Below are 19,836 nucleotides of genomic sequence, written 5' to 3' on the forward strand. Positions count from 1 at the left end.
ATGATTTAATAATTGAGAAAACATTTCCAATAATACCGTAGCTGGAAATCTTGTGACGTAGGCTCTTATGCAATACCTTATCGAAGGCCTTCGATATGTCAAGAGCAATTCCAAGGACTGCCATATCTGGGCAGGAGCTGCTAAAAACAGCCTATCCTGCCTTGAAAGAGTACAAAATAGACTTCGCGGCTTAGTGGGGGATTCCCTTTTCTCTAGCCTGCAACCTCTCTCCCACAGAAGAGACGTTGCGAGTCTATCCTTGTTTTATCGTTATTTCCATGGCAGGTGCTCGTCTGAACTCCAATCTCTGGTCCCCCCCGCCAATCTTTCACGAAAAACAACCGACTAGCTGAATCCACTGTGAAAAATTTCCCCCACTCTATATCTGCGTCTAAATCAAAACGCGGATTCCATAAACAAAGCTTCTTTCTTAGAACTACACGCCTGTGGAACTCTGTTCCGTCTGCCTGCTTCCCACCGGACAACAACTTGGATGTCTTCAACCTTTGACAAGAGATTCACTAATCCTATGTGATAGAACCGTTAGCACATCTGCTGTAGATCTTGCAGAGCGGAAACCATATCGTAAGTCACTAAGAAGGTTGCTTCTGTTGAGGTGGTTGACTACTTCTTTATTTAATATGGATTCCAACAACTTACTCATGACACGCAGGAAACGTATTGGTCTGCACTGAGAGGGAGATGACTTTTCACCTGAATTCCTAAATACAGGACATACTGATGAGATTTTCCAGGGTGTTGGAAAGCACTTCTCCTTAAGATAACGCTTAAACAGTTTTGTAAGTATGGGGGCAAGTTCTGGTTGGAGCTTTTTCAGCACTATAACTGGAATGCCATCAGGGCCAGTTGCTTTACTGGAATCAAGGTTCTTGATTAGCTTGGCGACCTCACGCACATATATTTGTATGTTACCTAGCGTGTTGTCTATTATAGGAGGAAATACAGGGAGTTGATGGTCATTGTCGCATAGGGTAGAATTATCTGCAAAGTACTTGGCAAATAGTCTGGCCTTGTCTGATGCTGACGAGATGACCTCAGGTTCATTGATGATAGTTGGGATAGAACGCACGCTTCTGTTCAAGATCCTGTTTGCTATTTGCCAGAACCGGTGGGAACCAAGCCGCTGCTCAGCTACTTTGGATTTAACAGACTGAGCACATAGCTCTCTTGCATGTTTTATTACTCTTTTACAGTGGTTGCTGACAGTTCTGAAAGCAGCTTTAGTCTCAGTACATCTATTACGTTGCTAGCTATGGAAAAAGTGATTTCTGTGCACGATGGCAGCAGCACATTCAGGGAAGGACCATGGCTGGCTGTTAGGTTTTTGTTGGAATTTTTTTGATGGTATGAATCAGTCTATACCTACAATTAACCATTCGGTCAGATCTGATACTATAGAGGACACATCCTTTTTAAACATGGAATGCAGACGTAGGTGAGATATGAATGTACGGAAGCTATCCAAGTCAACCATAGAGTATCGATTTACTTGTGGTCATTTACTTCATATACCAGTAATTTACACATACACACACACACGCACACAACCGGCAGTAATGGTGGCACTCTGCACTGATAATTCCTAAAAGGATTAAACACTAGTGCCTGTAAAAATTTAATAATTATTATTGTAAATAATTATGTCAGCCCGTTTTAGAAACACGTTTCTTATCGTTGAGCACTTTACAGTTGAAATAAAATCGATCACTTTAGCTCACATGTGCAAATCATGAAATTATATTCATGTGATCACTGTGGCAGACGTTAGACATGTAAAAATATATGTTTAAATTTCAACGATAATTCACTGCGGTTGACGATGGCGGTATTGATTTGTTCAATGCTTATGGAGTCATAGATGGCTTCGTTGCCATGTTCGAATCTCCCGACCAACGTAATCGTGACACCCTACACTGATGATTTCCGAAATAATAAAATACTAGTGTCTGTAGATATTTAACTATTATTGCATTAAATAATTATATATATATATATATAAATATATATATATATATATATATATATATATATATATATATATATATATATATAAAGGGTGTCCAAAATGTCACTGGAGGGTTTGGAACTTTAATGGCTTCTTTACTTTTGATGACAGCTCTCTGTAATTTAAACACAATCTAATTAAGAAATTGGGGATTTTTTTTTTTAAATATGCAAAATTCAAACAATTTTTATTCATGATAAAATAAATAATGTCTTTTAAATGTTGCCCATTTTCAACTTCGCATATGTGTGCTCTTTCCAAAACATTATTCATGACAGATTGCAGGATTTAACTCCTTTATTTCGTTCCTGAGTTTCAGGTTTGTTAGCATAGACTCTTTCTTTACGATATCCCGACAAGAAAAAGTCGGAGCTAGTCAAGTCTGGGGAACGTGGTGGCCATTTGACATTGCCATAGCGAGAGATGTTATTGTCGCCAAATCATTGCCTGAGAAGCTCCATGGTGTCTCTCGCCGTGTGTGACGTCGTCCCATCTTGTGGAAACAATAATCCGGGCCTATTTTTAATTTATAGACACAGGAAGTCTGTCATCATAGTCCAGTATCTTTCTTACAGCAACAGAATTTTCTCTTTATCTTCCAAAAAATAAGGTCGAATAATCTTCTCCCCTGTTACTGCACACATACAGTGCACTTTATGGGATGCAATTGCTTTTGATGAATTGCCCTTGGATTTTCAGAACCACAATATCTGTAACGTTATTTGTTAACGAATCCAGTCAAATGAAAATGGGCTTGCAGAAAATGGGGGTCATTTCGGACAAGATCTTCCATTTAAACTTCATATTGAACCCTTGCTTGAAAATCCTCAGGCTTGAAGTGCTGATCAAGCTGCACTTGAGAAAAAGAAAGAGTTTTAAACTGTGCAGAATATGGTGTAGTGAGCTTCGTAGTAGTGTGGAACGTCGTCATATTGACGTTTTCAGAATGCTGCTCCACACTCTCTCGCCCTCTTTTATTTGTGAAGACGTTTCCAGGTCTTCCAGCTCGCGGAAGATCAAATACAGCTCTTTGGTGTTCAAATCGACGCACAATGTTTCAAATTGTGTTGTGACTTTGACTATCTTATACATGGTAATGCTGTCGATAAGCTAATTGAGGCCAAACAATTGACCTCTGATTTTAGAAAAACAATTTCACAAATTGCGTATATTGCTCAATGTTATACTTAAAGAGGAATTTGGTAGGCAATTTTTTAAACAAATATATATATATATATATATATATATATATATATATATACGCATACATAAATATATATAGAATGAGGTTTGTGTTCACCATAACCGTTTTAAGCAAATATGACGCTAGTATAAATCATGTAGAATATCTGCATGAATATAAATTACACGTAATAGTAAACTAAAGATGATCATCCCATAAGAAAACCGAAAATACTAATAGAAAATCGAAATGAATGTTTAAAATAATATGCAAATTTGCTAGACCTCTCGCAGATGAATGCAATTCAACAACCTACATATGACAAAGTTGTATTTTCTTTTTACATAAGTAGAAAAAAGGGTTTTTAATATTAATATCAATGCACAAAAAATATAGGAGTATATATACCGAAGTTAATTAACGTGGAGCCTTACCAGTACCAAATGGGTGACCATTTGGGGAGGCTGGGCGCTATATGTACTGCGTCGAGTTTTAGAAATTTTCAGGTTGGTATCTGGAGGCGCATTCATTTACTGGCAGAGATGCACCTCCAGTCTTCGTTAAGACAGAACGAAACTCTGATGTAAAACCTGTGGTCTACTGTATACTCTGTCCTGTGGTAGTGATCTGCACCAACAAAGGTTAGCAATAATACCAAAAAGTGTGGTTGGTTCTACAAAAGGCCTTCCCTAATATAAAAAAAATAATTTTCCTTTAATTTCTGAGCAACATAGTGTTTGTGGTGGAAGCTCATACGTTGAAATCTCCGAAAAAGTTCATCATATATAGTTTAAACGAAAAATTTACTTAATAAATTCCAATAATGCTCATATACCAATTAAACCATAGTCAATATCAATTGACGCAGTATATTAAGCTGAACAATTATCAGTATTAATAATCGTATATATACATCATAATTCCGCAATAACCAAGACAACATTATATATCAACGTGTGTTTTATTATACGATATATTTCTCTGGTGTTAAAATCGTTTCATAATCATTAGGACAGGCTTAAACATTATTTTGTTAAAGATGTTTCAAAAGGTCTAATTATTTTACACAACCGTCATGCATATAAAAGAGCACACACCATTAAATATTTACTAATAAAAGCAGCTAAAAGCACCTCACCATCGTTCATTTTATTGGTTACTATTGAATTATGCCTTTGGTATTTCTTATTTTAATTATTAGATAGTTGTTATTAGATTTTTGTGTGTTTATATTTATTTAATTATATCATCTTTTAATTAATTTAGGTTATATATATACATGCATATATATATATATATATATATATATATATTCAGGCAAACATTATTAAAAACAACAGAGATACCTTGCTTAATGATTCTTTTTTTTTTAATTTTTTCGATCTTTCGTAAGATTATTTTAACTTCAAGATGGAAGGTATTTACAAATGTTCCATGGTTCACACGAGCGCTTTCTATTCTTTCTTTAATCATCATCAGGTGGAGATAAAATATTAAAAATAAAAGTGAAATATATAGTTACGAATGATAAAAAAGAGTCAATGAAAAGTCGATTAAAATATACATTTACGAGTGATAAAAACTCGATTTTTATCATTCGTAACTATACATTTCACTTTTATTTTTAATATTTTATCTCCATCTGATGATGATTCAAGAAAGAATCGAAATCGCTCGTGTGAACCATGGAACATTTGTAAATACCTTCCATCTTGAAGTTAAAAAAATCTTACGAAAGATCGAAAAAATGAAAAAAAGAATCATTAAGCAAGGTATCTCTGTTGTTTTTAATAATATATATATATATATTTAATTATATCATCTTTTAATTTATTTAGGTTATATATATATATATATATATATATTTAATTATGTCATATTTTAATTTATTAAGGTATTTTATATATATATATATATATATATATATATATATATATATATACAGTAGCGTCCAAAAGTTAAGGAACGATCGATCATTTTTTTAATGGCTTCTAACTTTATCTATGAAAAATGGTTAATGTCCTGATTGATACTTCACTGCACTTTACCATAACAGAGGGCCATACAAAATTTAAGGCCAATCGGCCAGTAGTTTCTGAGAAAAAAGTGGAATGGACAAACAGACAAACACATTAAGAAAAATATAATGTAGATATCACGTCAATTTTGTAATTTTTAAGTATATATCCAACACAGACACAGTTAATCAACCGAGAACAACATCGCTCTATATAAAAGCATATGAGATATCAACGGATACACACTCGAGAGTCAAAACAATTAAAAGAATATGTTGTTGTCATAGCCCTAATAATAATACTAAGTAAATTTCATCTCTGTTGACGACTTTTATCGAATATTGTGCGATTTGAAATTTTTCATTCCATCCGTTCCTTCTGGAATGTCAGGAATTAATATATTCGTTCTTCTTTTCTCACTCTATCCCCCATTTGTAGGTGTACACGCGTTCAGTGCTCTTTAGGATGCAAGAAGTGTGATACCCCAAAGCACTTATTTGCGATGGTTTCCGTATCACTAGTCATGGATTAAAATATTTGAATTAGACATGTTTCTCCGCATTAAAATCGTCAGTGACGAAAGCTTTACCAAACGCGCATCGTTGAATTTCTGTATGACGTCACATTCGAACGGGTTTTCGATCCAGCTTCGGGGATTTTAGCGTTATCTGTCTTAGTATTGAACACAAATTTCGAGAGGAAATACTTGTTGAACATTTTGAAATGCGTTCTGAAATGACGCAACTTGAATTCTTGCGTCCATTTACGTAGCGGCTTATAATTCTATAGAAATATTGAGCTTCTTTTTTTTTTACAAACGAGTCACCACTTATCAAGGCCCAATGGCCACTCGAGGATTAGTGTGAAAAAGTGTACAGTAGTCAAATGGACAATATCATAGTAATCGTTAATAATGAAAATCTGGTAAATTCGATAACTTAAGGGAATAGCTAATCAAGAATTTGTTCACGTTGTACTTTAAGACAACCATATTGTAGTCAATTAGAAACGCGTGCAGTTCTAAGAAAAATTCTTTGTTCATGGAATCTACGTTTAGGTTTAGGCATATATAAAGAGTGGGGGAATTTATTGATAGTGGTTTCAAATAGACGAGTATTTTTCGTGAAAGTCAGGCCAGGGGGACCATAGATTGGAGCTCAGACGAGCGCTTGCCATCAAAATAACGATAAAGTAGAGACAGAATGAAATATTTTACTTATGCCGGAATTCGATGTTCGATCGTCCAGGATCTACATCAAAGAAATTGCTGTAGTCTGGCAGTGTTTTACGAATACTTTCTAACAAAAAGTAAATAAATATAAGCACAGTCATTGATTTTGAGCTTGCAATGAAATGACAGCGATAGTAAGAAAGATAGATAGTAAGAAATATAGTAAGAAAGGAAGTACGCGACGCAAAATTAAATACTAGTCCCCTCTCTTAAGTTTTGTTTGCGCAACAGAACATACTATTTCAAAGACCTCATTTCCTTCGTAAAGAAGGGAAGACTAAAACTGTGGAGTAACAAAAAAATGAAATGAAATTGATGAAACGCACAACGAAAATAGGTATTGTTATTACATGAAAGGACAATTACAACCGTTGCTATAAAGAAAGAGCCGAGACGGGCCCTGCATTCACGGTTACGACGAATTCTTCTAAAAAAGAAGCTTTGTTCATGGAATCTACGTTTAGGTTTAGTCACAAATAAAGTGGGGGAAATTATTGATAGTGGTTTCAGATAGACGATTATATTTTGTGAAAGTCAGGCTGGGAGGGACCATAAATTGGAGTTCAGATGAGCACTTGCCATAAAAATAACGATAAAGCATAGGCAGGCTCGCAACGTCTCCTGTGGGAAAGAGGTTGCAGGGAAGAGAAAAGGGCATCCTCCACTAGGCTATGAAGTCTATTTTGAACTCTGTCAAGGCAGAATATGGTGCTTCCAGCAGTTCTTGCCCAGATGTGGAAACAGCACTTCATCCTTGGACGTACTTGGCTCTTATACAGGTAGACAATTTCATCAGCAAGGAGATATCTACTGGGGTGGTAGAAAGATCCCATTTTCACAGCAGACTTGGCAACGGATTTGATGTACGTGTTCCATCTCAAAAAGGTGTAAATGTCAGATCTTGAAGCGTGTCAAAACATGGAGCATCTCCAAGACTAGAGCCATTCATTTAAGTTGATGCCAGACGGGGATCAGTGCGTTGATGATGTCACCACAGAAGCTTGGTTTTAGATGCATTAAAATAATCCAGCAACCTATTCCTCATTAAATCACGTGATCAAGATCAGAGGAGAGAATATCAGAGATAAACTTGGTCGTGTATAACCTTTGAAGTGTTGCCATATATTGTAGCGTTGTCAGTATAAATGTCTACGAATGATCTTAGGATGTTATTTGAGGGATCGTTAATGTAGATCAGGAAGAGAGCTGGACTCAGAATGGACCCCTAAGCAACTTCATCATTAATACTATGAACTTCTTATTTCTGCTGATCAACAATTACTCTTATTTACCTATCAGAGAGAAATGATTCGATAACTGATATACCGTAGTTGGAGATTTTATAGAGCAGACCTTTATGCCATACCTTATCATAGGTGTTCGATATATCAAGGAACATTTCCCCAGAAAGGAAGCCTCCGTCGAAAGATTCGCTAATCCTATGATATATGACTGTAAACACATCTGCTGTAGATCTAGCCGAACTGAAACCATATTGCATTGCACTGAAGAGGTTATTTTGCTGTGATGTTTAATTACTTCTCTATTTAACAGGGATTTCAGCAACATACTCATGACGCACAGGAGACTGATTGGTCTGTATTGAGAAAGAGAAGACCTATCACCTGAATTTTTAAATACGGGTCATACTGATGTGTTTTTCCAGGGTGTTAGGAAGCAATTCTCCTTAAAACAGCGCTTAAATAGCTTTGTAAGTATGGCTGCTTGTTTTGGTTGAAGCTTTTTTAGCACTATAATAGGAATGCCGTCAGAACGTGTTTTATTATAATCAAGGTTTTTGATTAGCTTGGCAACATCATGCACTGATATTTGGCTGTTACATAGCGTGTTTTCAAACAAAGGAGGAAATACAGTTTGTTGATCGATATAAGGTATAATAAGCTACAAAGTTTTTTGCGAAGGGTGTTGCTTGGTCGGATGCTGACGCGATTATTTCATTGATGATGGTTGGTATAGAACACACACTTCTATTTGGGACCCTGTTTGTTATTTTCCAAAAGTGGTGAGAACCAAGCCGCTGCTTAGCTACGTTAGACTTGACGGATTGAGCACACTAGTCTCTCGCGTTCTTTATTACTCTTTTACAATTGCCTTATTTATTTACGGTTTAATTTAATTTCACAGTTCTTGTATTTTCTTAATGTTTAAAAACATATTTATTTTTAAAAATTGAAACCGCAAGAAGATTGTATATTAACCAAGCATTAAAAATAGTGTCGTCTGTATCGGTTTACCCTATACCAAAACGTTATGAACAGTCAAGGAAGAGGGAAGGGCCGAATAGAGAGAGCACTAAATAGACGCCCACTGAAAAAGTGCGAAATTTGCCAGCAAAACCTCAAAGAACGCCAATGGTCGTTACCAGAAAAAATCAATAGTAAGCGGCTGTTGCTATAACGCGAAGTCATTTTCAATGGATATCGAAAGATATTTAGATAACTGACAACATGGGGGAACTATTTGTTACTCAGACTCCAGGGAACACCAGAGATTATTGCCAGTGAGTGATCGCTGGTAATTGTCAGTGTGAAAACTCCTAGTGAGTAAATAATATATATATATATATATATATATATATATATATATATATGTTTGTGTGTGTGTGTCTGACTGTGTGTGTATTCCTGAGTGTGTGTGAAAATCTATATGGAGATGTGTGAAATATACTATATATCCGGTAAACTGTATAAGTATAAAATGAAAAAAGTATATCAGAACTAATCTATTTAGAAAAAAATATTGGTACAGAGATATTATTTAATCCAATATAGTTTATCTATTTGCAGATGTTTTCGAGTATGCATATCCAGTGATCGGCTATTTACATATAACATAATTCTGTAGATACGAAATAGTTGAATAAGAGATAGTGTTAGTGCATATGGTTGAGTGAGTGATAGGAAGGCAATCTCTGGTATTTGCAAATAGTTTTGAAATATTTTAGTGATTTATTTTAATGTGGAGCCAGAGGATAAAAAGGGTGAGGGAAAAGGAGTTTGGAAAGCAAAACAACATGAAGATGGTTATAGGAGAGTTTCAGGGATATATGTTTAAATGTATATATATATATACATTCCAAATAAATGTAGAATATAAAAACTTTTGAAGATAGTGCTTCATATAGAAAACCAGAGAGGAAAAAAAATATACTGCAAGCATCAATACTTATATACAGAAACGATTATCCTAACAATGCGCGAGCAGAAACTGCGTTTGCTCAACCAGTAACTTGTGAGTAATGCTGCTTTGTGGAGCAGAGCTGGCATTGTGTCACATGTGCAGAACAAATATTGATACCAAGGTAGATCAATTGCCATCATGCGTCGAATACTATGAGAAATTTCAGTATATGTGCAATTATTATTATTATTTTTACATGGTAGTCACCACTTATCAAGCCCCGGGAACTACTCGAGGATAAGGGTTATTGCGTGTACAGTAATCAATTGGATAATATCGTAGTAATCGTTAGTAATGGAGATTTGACAAAGTGTCTTACTTAAGTGGGAGGTTTATCAGGAATTTGTTTATGTTGGACTTGAAGACATCCAAGTTGTAGTCAGGTGGGAAACAGGCATGCACTTATAAGAAATAAGCTTTGTTCATGGAATTTACGTTTAGATTTAGGCACAGATAAGGAATGGGGAAAATTATTGACAGTGGTTTCAGCTAGACGGATGTTTTTCGTGAAAGATTGGCCAGGGGGCCAGCGATTGGAGGTCAGACGAGCACTCGCCATGAGAATAACGATAGAACAAAGACAGGCTCTTCTGTGGGAGAGAGGTCGCAGGAAAGAGAACATGGCATCCCCTACTAAGCCACGAAGTCTATTTTGTACTCTGTCAAGGCAGGATAGGCTGTTTTTAGCAGCCCCTGCCCAGATGTGGCAGCAGTACTCCATCCTTGGACGTACTTGACTTTTATATAGATAGAGAATTGCATCAGCAGTGAGATATCTTCTGGAGCGGTAGAAGGATCCTACCATTTTTCCAACGACCTTGGCAACAGACTTGATGTACGTGTTCCATTTCAGGTCAGGAGTAAAGGTCAGTCCCAGAAGCTTATAAAAACATGGAGCCTCCCCTAGATGAGAGCCACCCTTTTCAATTGATGCCAAATGAGGATCAGAGCGTTGATGATGCAAAGATAGGAGTTGGTTTTAGATGCTGTTATATCCTTACTTTAACTAAGAATACAGCAAGAAACATAATTTCAGCTACGAATAATTTAGCATTTGTATTTGTATTTAGAGTTATCCTATATATTGCTAAGAATTTTTGAATGATTTTTTCTTCCGTGTCGATGTTATTATTCTTTTTAAAGCTCGTTTAAAAGTATCGACAAATCTTTCCGCTTGTCCGTTTGATCGAGGGTTAAAATTTGGTGTTGTAATGTGTTCAATGGCCAGTGCCTCACAGTAGTGCCTCAATTCTTGACCTGTCAACATAGTTCCATTATCAGTAACAATTGTTTTCAGAACTCCGAACCGACTAAATACCTCGTTAAGCGCTTTTATTGTGTTTGCCGCTGTAGAGTGTTGTATTTGAAAATTTCTGGCCATTTTTACATACTATCTACGGTTTCTAGGTAAAAATATCCCTTTAGAGGTCCTGCATAATCGATATGGATGGGTGTCCAGGATACATCTATTTTAGGCCAATGTTGCGTCCGTATGGAGGGGGGGATCTCGCGGCTAGTAGCCAACCTTTACATAATTTAACCATTTTCTCAATGTTCTGATCTATTCCAGGCAAGTATGTGAATCCTCTCATTAGGGCCTTCATTTTGGAGATTGCAGGATCTCCCATGTGAAATTCTTTTAGAATTTTCTTTTGTAATACTTGCGGTATTACCACTCTGTCTGCATACATCAGAGTTTCATCACACATAGAAAATGGAAACACTTTTAATCCTTTTCTATTCTTTTCGTCTCGTCACACTTATTTTTTATCTTGTTAATATATTTATCTGTTTTCGCTGCTTCTTTATTTTCTCAAGTGTAACAGGAAGTTCCCTAACAGTATTTATTAATATATCTGTTAGTTCATTTTCTTCTTATCTTCTATAACAGTTTCTTCAAATTCAGTTTTACTAGGGATCACTCTCGACAAACTATCTGCATGTGCAATTTTACTAGATACTAGGTGTTTCATTTTGAAATCGTAACTGAGCAAAATAATACTCCATCTCTGTAATCTATTTGCCGTATAAGTAGGAATTCCTTTTTTCAAACCAAAAATCGATAGTTATTGTTTATGCTCCGTTTCCAAGACAACAGATCTTCCAGGAATGAATCTATGAAACTTTCTCACGGCATACACAATCTCCAGACCCTCTTTTTCGATCTGACTGTACTTTATTTCAGCGAATAATAAAGCCCCCGAGGCGTAAGAAATTGGTTTAGTAGATCCATCTTCCATTCTGTGTAGAAGCACCGCTCCTAAACCGTATTCTCTCGCACCTGCCGCTACAATTATATCCTTTTTCGGATCGTAATATGCTAACGATACATCCGATAACAAAAATCTTTTAATTTTTTAGACTGCTCCTCACATTATTTTGTCCAGAGCCATTTTTTATTCTTCTTCAATAATCCATTTAATGGTGCTCTTAGTTCGTGCATATTTAGTATATAAGAATTATAGTAGTTTGCTAAACCCAAGAATGACTGTAACTTCACTACATTGTCTGATCTAGGCATGTCTCTAATTGCTTATGTCCTATTTGGGTTAGGTCTTCTACGTTTCCAATCAATTATTTGTCTCAAATATTCTATCTTGTCCATACCACTCTAAATCGGTAGTCTTCTATTTTCTCGAATACCTTACGAATGTGGTTTTTATGTTTTTCAACATTTTTGCTTATTATCAAAATGTCGTCTAAATACGCCATTGCAAAATTCAAGCCTGGTAGTATGGCATCCATAATTTGTTGGAATAAATTTGGTGGTACTTTTAACCCAAACGGCAATCGTTTTAGGGAAAAATAATCCTTTATGAGTATTCAATGTCAGGTATTTAGAATAATCTTCGTGGACTTTGACCTGCAAATATGCTTCTGATAAGTCAATTTTTGTGAAAATTCTTCCTTCATTTAACTTGGAAAATATTTCCTCAGGGGTAGGAAGTTGATAGTTATGATCCTTTAAACAATCATCCAGTCCCGTCAAAAAATCCCCACATACCCTGATTTTTTTCTTTTTCTTTTTCACATAAACTGTGGGCGATGCCCATTACTCCGATTTCCTGGAGTTTATTTAATTATTTCTAATTATTTCTAATTGTTTCTAATGCCGAATACGGAACCTTCTTTTTGGGTTTAAACACCGGTTTTGATTCATCTTTCAGTTCAAATTTCACTTCCGTTTTAGTGCAGCAACACAGATCTTCAGAAAATAAATTTTAAAAATCCTTCTTCAAATCCCCAACAAATCTTCCTGGCAGTTTAGGGCTTTCAGATCCTGTCAAATTTACTCTCTTGCAAAATGAGTTTATTGGTTTCTCCTATAAATTGAAAAGTATCATCAAATCTATACCGAATAGATTAGAATTTTCCCGAGTATCACATACATTTTAGTTTTTACAGTATTTTCATTCAGGGTCACATGAGTATAAAATTCACCCTTAAATTTTTATCTATTTCCAGACATTCCTCTGGCAATTTTCTTTGAATTTTGCAGCTTTGGAGAACCAATTTTCTTCCATGTTGTTTCATAAATTAAGGATATGTCACTTCCAGTATCCAAAAGACAGTTTATTTTCCGGTCATTAATTCTAACTTCAATATATTTCCTTTTTTACCATACATGGACTCTTTTTTTAGAATCAATGGGCTTACAATATTTCTCCGTTTTGCATAATGTTGACTTGTGTCCTTTACGCCCGCACTCATAGCATATTTTGCTTTTGAAGTAGCACTCTTTTGTGAAGTGTTTCTTTCCTCCACACGTCTTACAGTATTTTTTACATAGTGGTCACCTTGCTTTACCCTTTGTATTTTGTCAATATTTTTCTCTTCGATACTAGTAGTATCCTGTTTTTAATTTAACAGTTTCTGGCATTCCTCAGTAACTTTCTGTAAGGTTATTTCTACGTCTTGGTTCATAATGGATAATATCCTAGAACGAATCTCTTTATCCTTCAAGGATGTTAACCCTTGCACAAATATCAAGCATTTAAACATGACCTCTTTTAGGTCTTTCAACTTAAATAACGCGCATTGGGCATTTACTCTTCCAGAATAGGCGATAAAGTCTTCATCTTGTTTCAAAATATTTAAACACCTATAATGAGTATAAAATATGCTATCCCGCTCCCCGAAAATTTTCGATAAAATTTCTATAGTCTCTTTAAAAGGAATATCTTCGGGTTTCCTTGGAAGTATAAAATTGGTATACTTGGTATTTTCATGGGAGCCCAGTTTTTGCAACAATAAAATATTTTTTTCTTCATCCGACCAGGCCTGACATCGTTTGGAAAAAAATATTTTCGTATCTACGATAATATGTGGGAAACGTTAAGCCATTAGTTGGTTCATATAAAAATTCTGTCAGCGAATTTGCAATTCCTTCCGGAGTGAACCGACAATCCTTTTTTTTCTTCTTGTTTCATTAATATTGTTTTTAATACTTCATTTTTTTAACTGTTCTTTTTGTAAAAATTCCATCTGGCTTTGTTGTGCGGCCAGTGTTAATTGTATAGTTTTTGTGAACTCGGCTTATTGTTCCATGTTGAAGAATTTTTCTTTTTTTTAACGCAGTAATAAAACAAAAGGTTAACAATACCTGCACAAAGCATTAAATAAATTCACCGAATAGTTTTTTTTTAACCACAAAACAAAATTATTTTGTAGACAAGGCTTTTTTTTTGGGGGGGGGGTTACACACACGAAATCGACACCGAACCAACAGTATACGTGCGTTTCTTTCCTTCGTACTTTTTTTTTCTTCTTATGAAACGAAAGAAATTTGAAATTGACAACTTTCTTCCGTTCCGAGAAAAATTATTCTTTTCAATGCTTCGTGAAATGTCTATTTCTCTTCTTTTCTTCAATAGGACTGTAACAAACTGAATTTAAAAAAATAACTCACCTTTTTGTGTGTCTTAGCTTTTTTTTTCAGTAGTTGAATTTTTCCGTGCAGTATTTTTTCCATTCGTTGTTCAATATCTTTTTGGCTTAAAGTTTCCTTTTTGTGAATTCGACTCCTGTCACCATTTGTTATATCCTCACTTTAAATAAGAATACAGCAAGAAACACGGAGTTATGGGTGAAAGACGAAGAGGTTTATTTACAATGGAATACACGTGACATGAGTTACTCGACATATTTTCTTATTCTCTTCCTGTCTTTTTTCCTTGTGCCTCAGTCACGTGAGAAGGTCAATATATCCATAGTTCATTTCATCTATGAAAGGAATGTTAGGTTATTCCATTACATCAGATGCCTTAAAAGTAACCAGCGTATGCGTATATAAGCGCAATATATCAAGATATTATATTCGTCTAGTTATATAGTTATGTATATGAATTTAAAATGAAAAGTTAAAAAAATGTTTGATGATTCGTCTGTTCGGTGGGTTTTATTCAAACAACTGTTTTCAAATATGAAGTATATCTTTCAGCTTCCACTTAGTGTAAGATATTCAGGACATAAATATGGATCGTTTAGTCACCTGTTTATTGTAGTTATTCCATTTGTAAATTAGTTGTATGTTGGTTTTAATTGAGGGATATTATAGTCCAGCTTCCAGATAATGTTAGCTCATCAGGAGAGAATACGCACCGTTTCAGGGCCGACCTTTAGACAGCTTTTTTATGCGTTTCTCGCCTCACTTCACTGGTGTGAGGGTAACATTATCTGAATTGCAAGTAAACGAACTGTTTAAATATATAAAACTGATGTTTATAATATAATACGTTTCTATTTTAGTTAACGAATAGCGTCTCACGTGTACAAATTTAAAGTTTAACGGTTGCGTCTAACATGTGCGTTAAGTAAAGACGCTATCATATTGGAAGGAAAGAAACATGAAATAAAGTAAATAGATAAATAAGTTATGTATGTACATGCGTTTATGCATTTCTATGTACAGCGTTAATTCCTATAATAATTAACCGCTTATTATGAATATTGTTAAACAACTGTTAGACCTGTGAATGGCGTATGTTTTTGGCTTAACTCTTTTACAAACGTAACAAAACTAAATTAATAATAGATTAAAGCTCATCTGTTCTGCAGCAAAAATATGTGAACTGAGTATGCGTACACGTACCGGATTTTGAGGGTGATATTTTTTATTCGCTGTTTTGTTTTATCATTAAATTTATGCAGATATTTTACGAAAAAGAAAAAAAAAAGAACAATAAACTCTCATTAATTCGAATACCGACTTCGAGGTGAGGGTGAACTACGTGTAATACGCTCCGCGGGCACGACGACCTAATAAACCTAACACGTAAGCAGTATGCCAATCAAATATCGCACATTGGGTCTCAACGGTCATTCTAACTTTATTTACACCAACTATTAAAGCAATACATTTTAAAACATATGGATGCACCTTATATATATATATATATATATATATATATATATATATATATATATATATATATATATAATGTGTGTGTGTGTGTGTGCACGCGTATACATATGAGCGCGTATCATTATCGTCTGATGTAGGTATACGTGCATTGCATATATCGGAAATGCATATCTATCAAAATAAATGGAACATGTTTTTAATACTATGCTTCCTATATTTTATTTCGCCCGAATGGATCAGAGGGGGTGTACATTTCATTGTTATCATGACTGAACTTATGCATTCATGACCTAATAGTTTCTTTTCTCAATTGAAGATATTGGCGGTGCGAGACACTAAGAAAGAAACCCCTCTCATGCACATTCGTCAAACGCAAAAATTTCTTCATGCCGAAAAAAAAATTGGCCCTATGAACATTGACGTCTGTTGAACGTTTACAAAACCAGTGCAGTTGATACCAGCTCACTTATAAGCTGGGTTCGTTAATTTCGGAGTAGTGGCAGATATGTAACTGACAGCGGGCATTTTACGACCGAAGCATCTGAAGAGGCTGAAAAAATTGCATCGAGAATGGTGGTGATTATATACCAAAATAAATTCCGGGGAACACTAGGTTGTTGGTTTTCAGGGTACTACTCCTGTCTTCGTAGCTGTTCGACGTTTTAATTTCTTAGTTAAAAATATGAGACCTTCGATTTGGAAGGATCCTCGGAAAATAGTGTAATGTAAACATATTATGAGGTATTTTTTCGATTGTCTAGCCTTAATTTAAACCTACGCCACTTCCTGTTTGGCGATGGGTGCGATAGCAAAGACGTCAGGTTTGTTTTTCACGTTCTTTGGATCATTCGCTCAACACACACCTCCAAATAATCGGGCAACACCGGGCACCAAGTCTAGTCTATAATTAGACAAGCTTACAGTCTCCTCTTTACATGACTGTTTAAATTATTAAATAAAATAGCTAATTTTGAAATTTGGGGAGAAGAAATGGTTTTATTGATTTTTAACTGATAAAAGAGCGACTACAAAGGGATAATTCGTATCTTATTGATTAATGTTTACGATGATGAGGGTTTTTTCTTTTTCCTACACTGGACGTCGAACAATCAATGTGTGTGTTTGTGTGTGTTTACGTGTATACAAATGAGCGTGTGTCATTATTGTCTGATGTGCATTGCATATATCGGACGTCAAACAAGTAAATTAACATTTAGATTATGAAATATGAAAGAAAAAAGTTGTTTAAAAATATATATGCACAAGAATTATTTAACCAATTTATTTAAATCAATGTGATATGGTAGAAAATTGTAGTGCACATGCATTTCCGGAATCTCACATTGGTCAGGAAGCAAACTCTTGAAATCAAACAATTAAATTAGTCCGCTTTCTTGTCCACCAAGTCCTGCTTGAGTAATGTAGACAACCCTTAATCATCACTTTTGTTAACCATGTTGAAGTACTTCAATACGTTACCAAAAGCTGGAGTGTAATTGTCTGTTCATGCCTTGCTCCACGGTATTAATAAGTAATTGAAATTGAAAACTATAACACCTACGACAAAGTCATTATAACCGATACCATAGCTTGAGATCGTATCTATTGCCTCAATCATCTATATCCATCAGGTAAGGCTCACTCATGAGACTTGTGTTTAGGATCAACAAATAGAACCTCGTGTTTAGCATCGATATCAACAAATCACTTCAAACATAAGCAACGTATAAAACAGATTTGTAGTTATTCACTACCGAAATTCGGTGTAAAATAATAGAAACAACGTAATAACGTAGCGTTTAAAAACAGCGAAAGTTGACGTGAGAAATGAAGTAGGTGTCGAAAAGATAAAACGGAACCTGTCGACAAGATCGCACGAGGCTATCAGGTCAGACAGGCTGGTTTCACACCTCACCGATCCTCTATCTCCCCGCCCTTATCTATCTTGGGGGTTAGGATGGCATTGAAATCCCCCATTAAAACTACCCGCTCCGGAACCGCCGATAGAAACACCTCTACCTGCCGAAAAAAGGAAACCATCTTCCCAGCGATATTTGGCACGAAAAAAGACCAAAATCCGGAACTTACCGCTTTTAACGGTAACATCGACCACAACCAGCCTTCCATGAGCGTCCTCGTGGACTACAGTAACCGTCGCAGATAGGGTGCGACTCATTAGCACAGAAATCACACTGCCAGATTCTGCGGCCAGGAGTTTGACAGCTATTTAGCCGGTTCACCCCGCCTTACTGCGGTCGAGCAGCAAGCTGTGATGGGATGGTTACGGAGCGTGAGGTCATTACTGCGTTGAAGCAGGTTAGCCATAACAAATCTACGGGGTTCGATGGTTTGCCCTACGAACTGTATTTGAGGCTTTCGCCCATGTTTGCTCCCCTTCTGATGGGTGTGTTTAACCACTTATTTTCTAAGGGATCCATCCATGGGCAGGTAACTAAAGGAGTGGTAACACTACTGAAGAAAAGAGAGCGGTATGATGGGAAGGACTTAGATGAGTATAAGCCCATCACTCTGCTAAATACAGAGTTGAAGATTATGGCCCACGTTCTTGCAAACCGACTGAAGGTTGTTATCGGCGACTTGATCGAACTGGATCAGATTTTTTTCTGTGAAGAAGAGATCGATTCAAAACAACTTGCACTTGGTGCGCACGATCATAGAGGGGTTAGAAGACGACACAGGAGCCGCTGATCAATTTAGATCCATCTAAAGCTTCGATACGGTCGACCATGGTTTCCTCGAATCTGTTATTGAAACTTCCGGCTTTGGTCTGGACTTCTGCAAGTGAATCTCTGCTCTGTATCGCAATCCTGCGGTAGCAGTACAAGTAAACGGTAGGTTGTCGAGGTCCTTTGGGGTGTCTCGGTCGGTGCGCCAGGGTTGTCCGCTGTCGCCTCTGTTGTGTGTTCTGGCGTTGGAGCCCTTCCTTCACAAGTTAAGGGATGAGGCGACTAGACCAATCCTGCGCAGCATAGCTCTACCTGGCGGCAAGTTTGCTAGGGTGTCCGCGTACGCTGATGATGTAACCGTGTTCGTTGCACGACGTAGCGATATTAAAGCGGTGATGGAGGCGATCGCTGAGTATGAAGTCACAGGGGCCGTAGTCAATCACAGCGAGTCCGTTGGCCTGCAGTTGGGCGCTTGGCCGGGCTCAAATGCCCTTCCAGGAGGATTTGGCTGGACGGATGGCCCGGTAAAGGTTCTCGGTGTGTAACTCGGGCCTGGACTTCAGCTGGACAAAAATTGGTCAGAGGTACAAACAAAGGTCCAATCGTCGGTTACGACTTGGATTCGCAGGGGGTTGTCCCTGAAGGGTCGTGCGGAGATATGCGCAACTTACGTCTTTCCACTGATCCTTTACACCGAATATAACGTATAGGGGAGTATCTTGGAAGACGTCTTCCATTCCCTATGTAACCCATCATGTCTATGGGGAGGAGGTTCTCTCTCAGTGGAATTGGGTGTCAGTACTTTCCCTTCTGCGGACCGCTATAAGGCTTTAGAGCAACTCCTTTTTAAACTTCTTTGGAAAGGGGGAAAGCCGTATGTCAGTAGACAGGTTTGTACGAAGAAACTTAGCGAGGTAGGGTTGGGGATGTCTGACCTATTAAGTCACAAGCACGCAGAAAGGTTAGCGTTCCTGAGTCAGACACTGCTTGAGGAATTCCACAAGGTACCAGTTGTGAAGCAAGCTTTCCCACAACTCATACTTGCCCCTGCGGCTGAAGGTATAGAAGACCGGTAGGGAAATCGCGGTTCCTTTCTCGAATGCCGAGCAACCTTTTGGGCATTGCC

This window comes from Euprymna scolopes, chromosome 25 (genome assembly GCF_053919585.1).
Source record: "Euprymna scolopes isolate OS-2025 chromosome 25, ASM5391958v1, whole genome shotgun sequence".
Classification (NCBI taxonomy): domain Eukaryota; kingdom Metazoa; phylum Mollusca; class Cephalopoda; order Sepiida; family Sepiolidae; genus Euprymna; species Euprymna scolopes.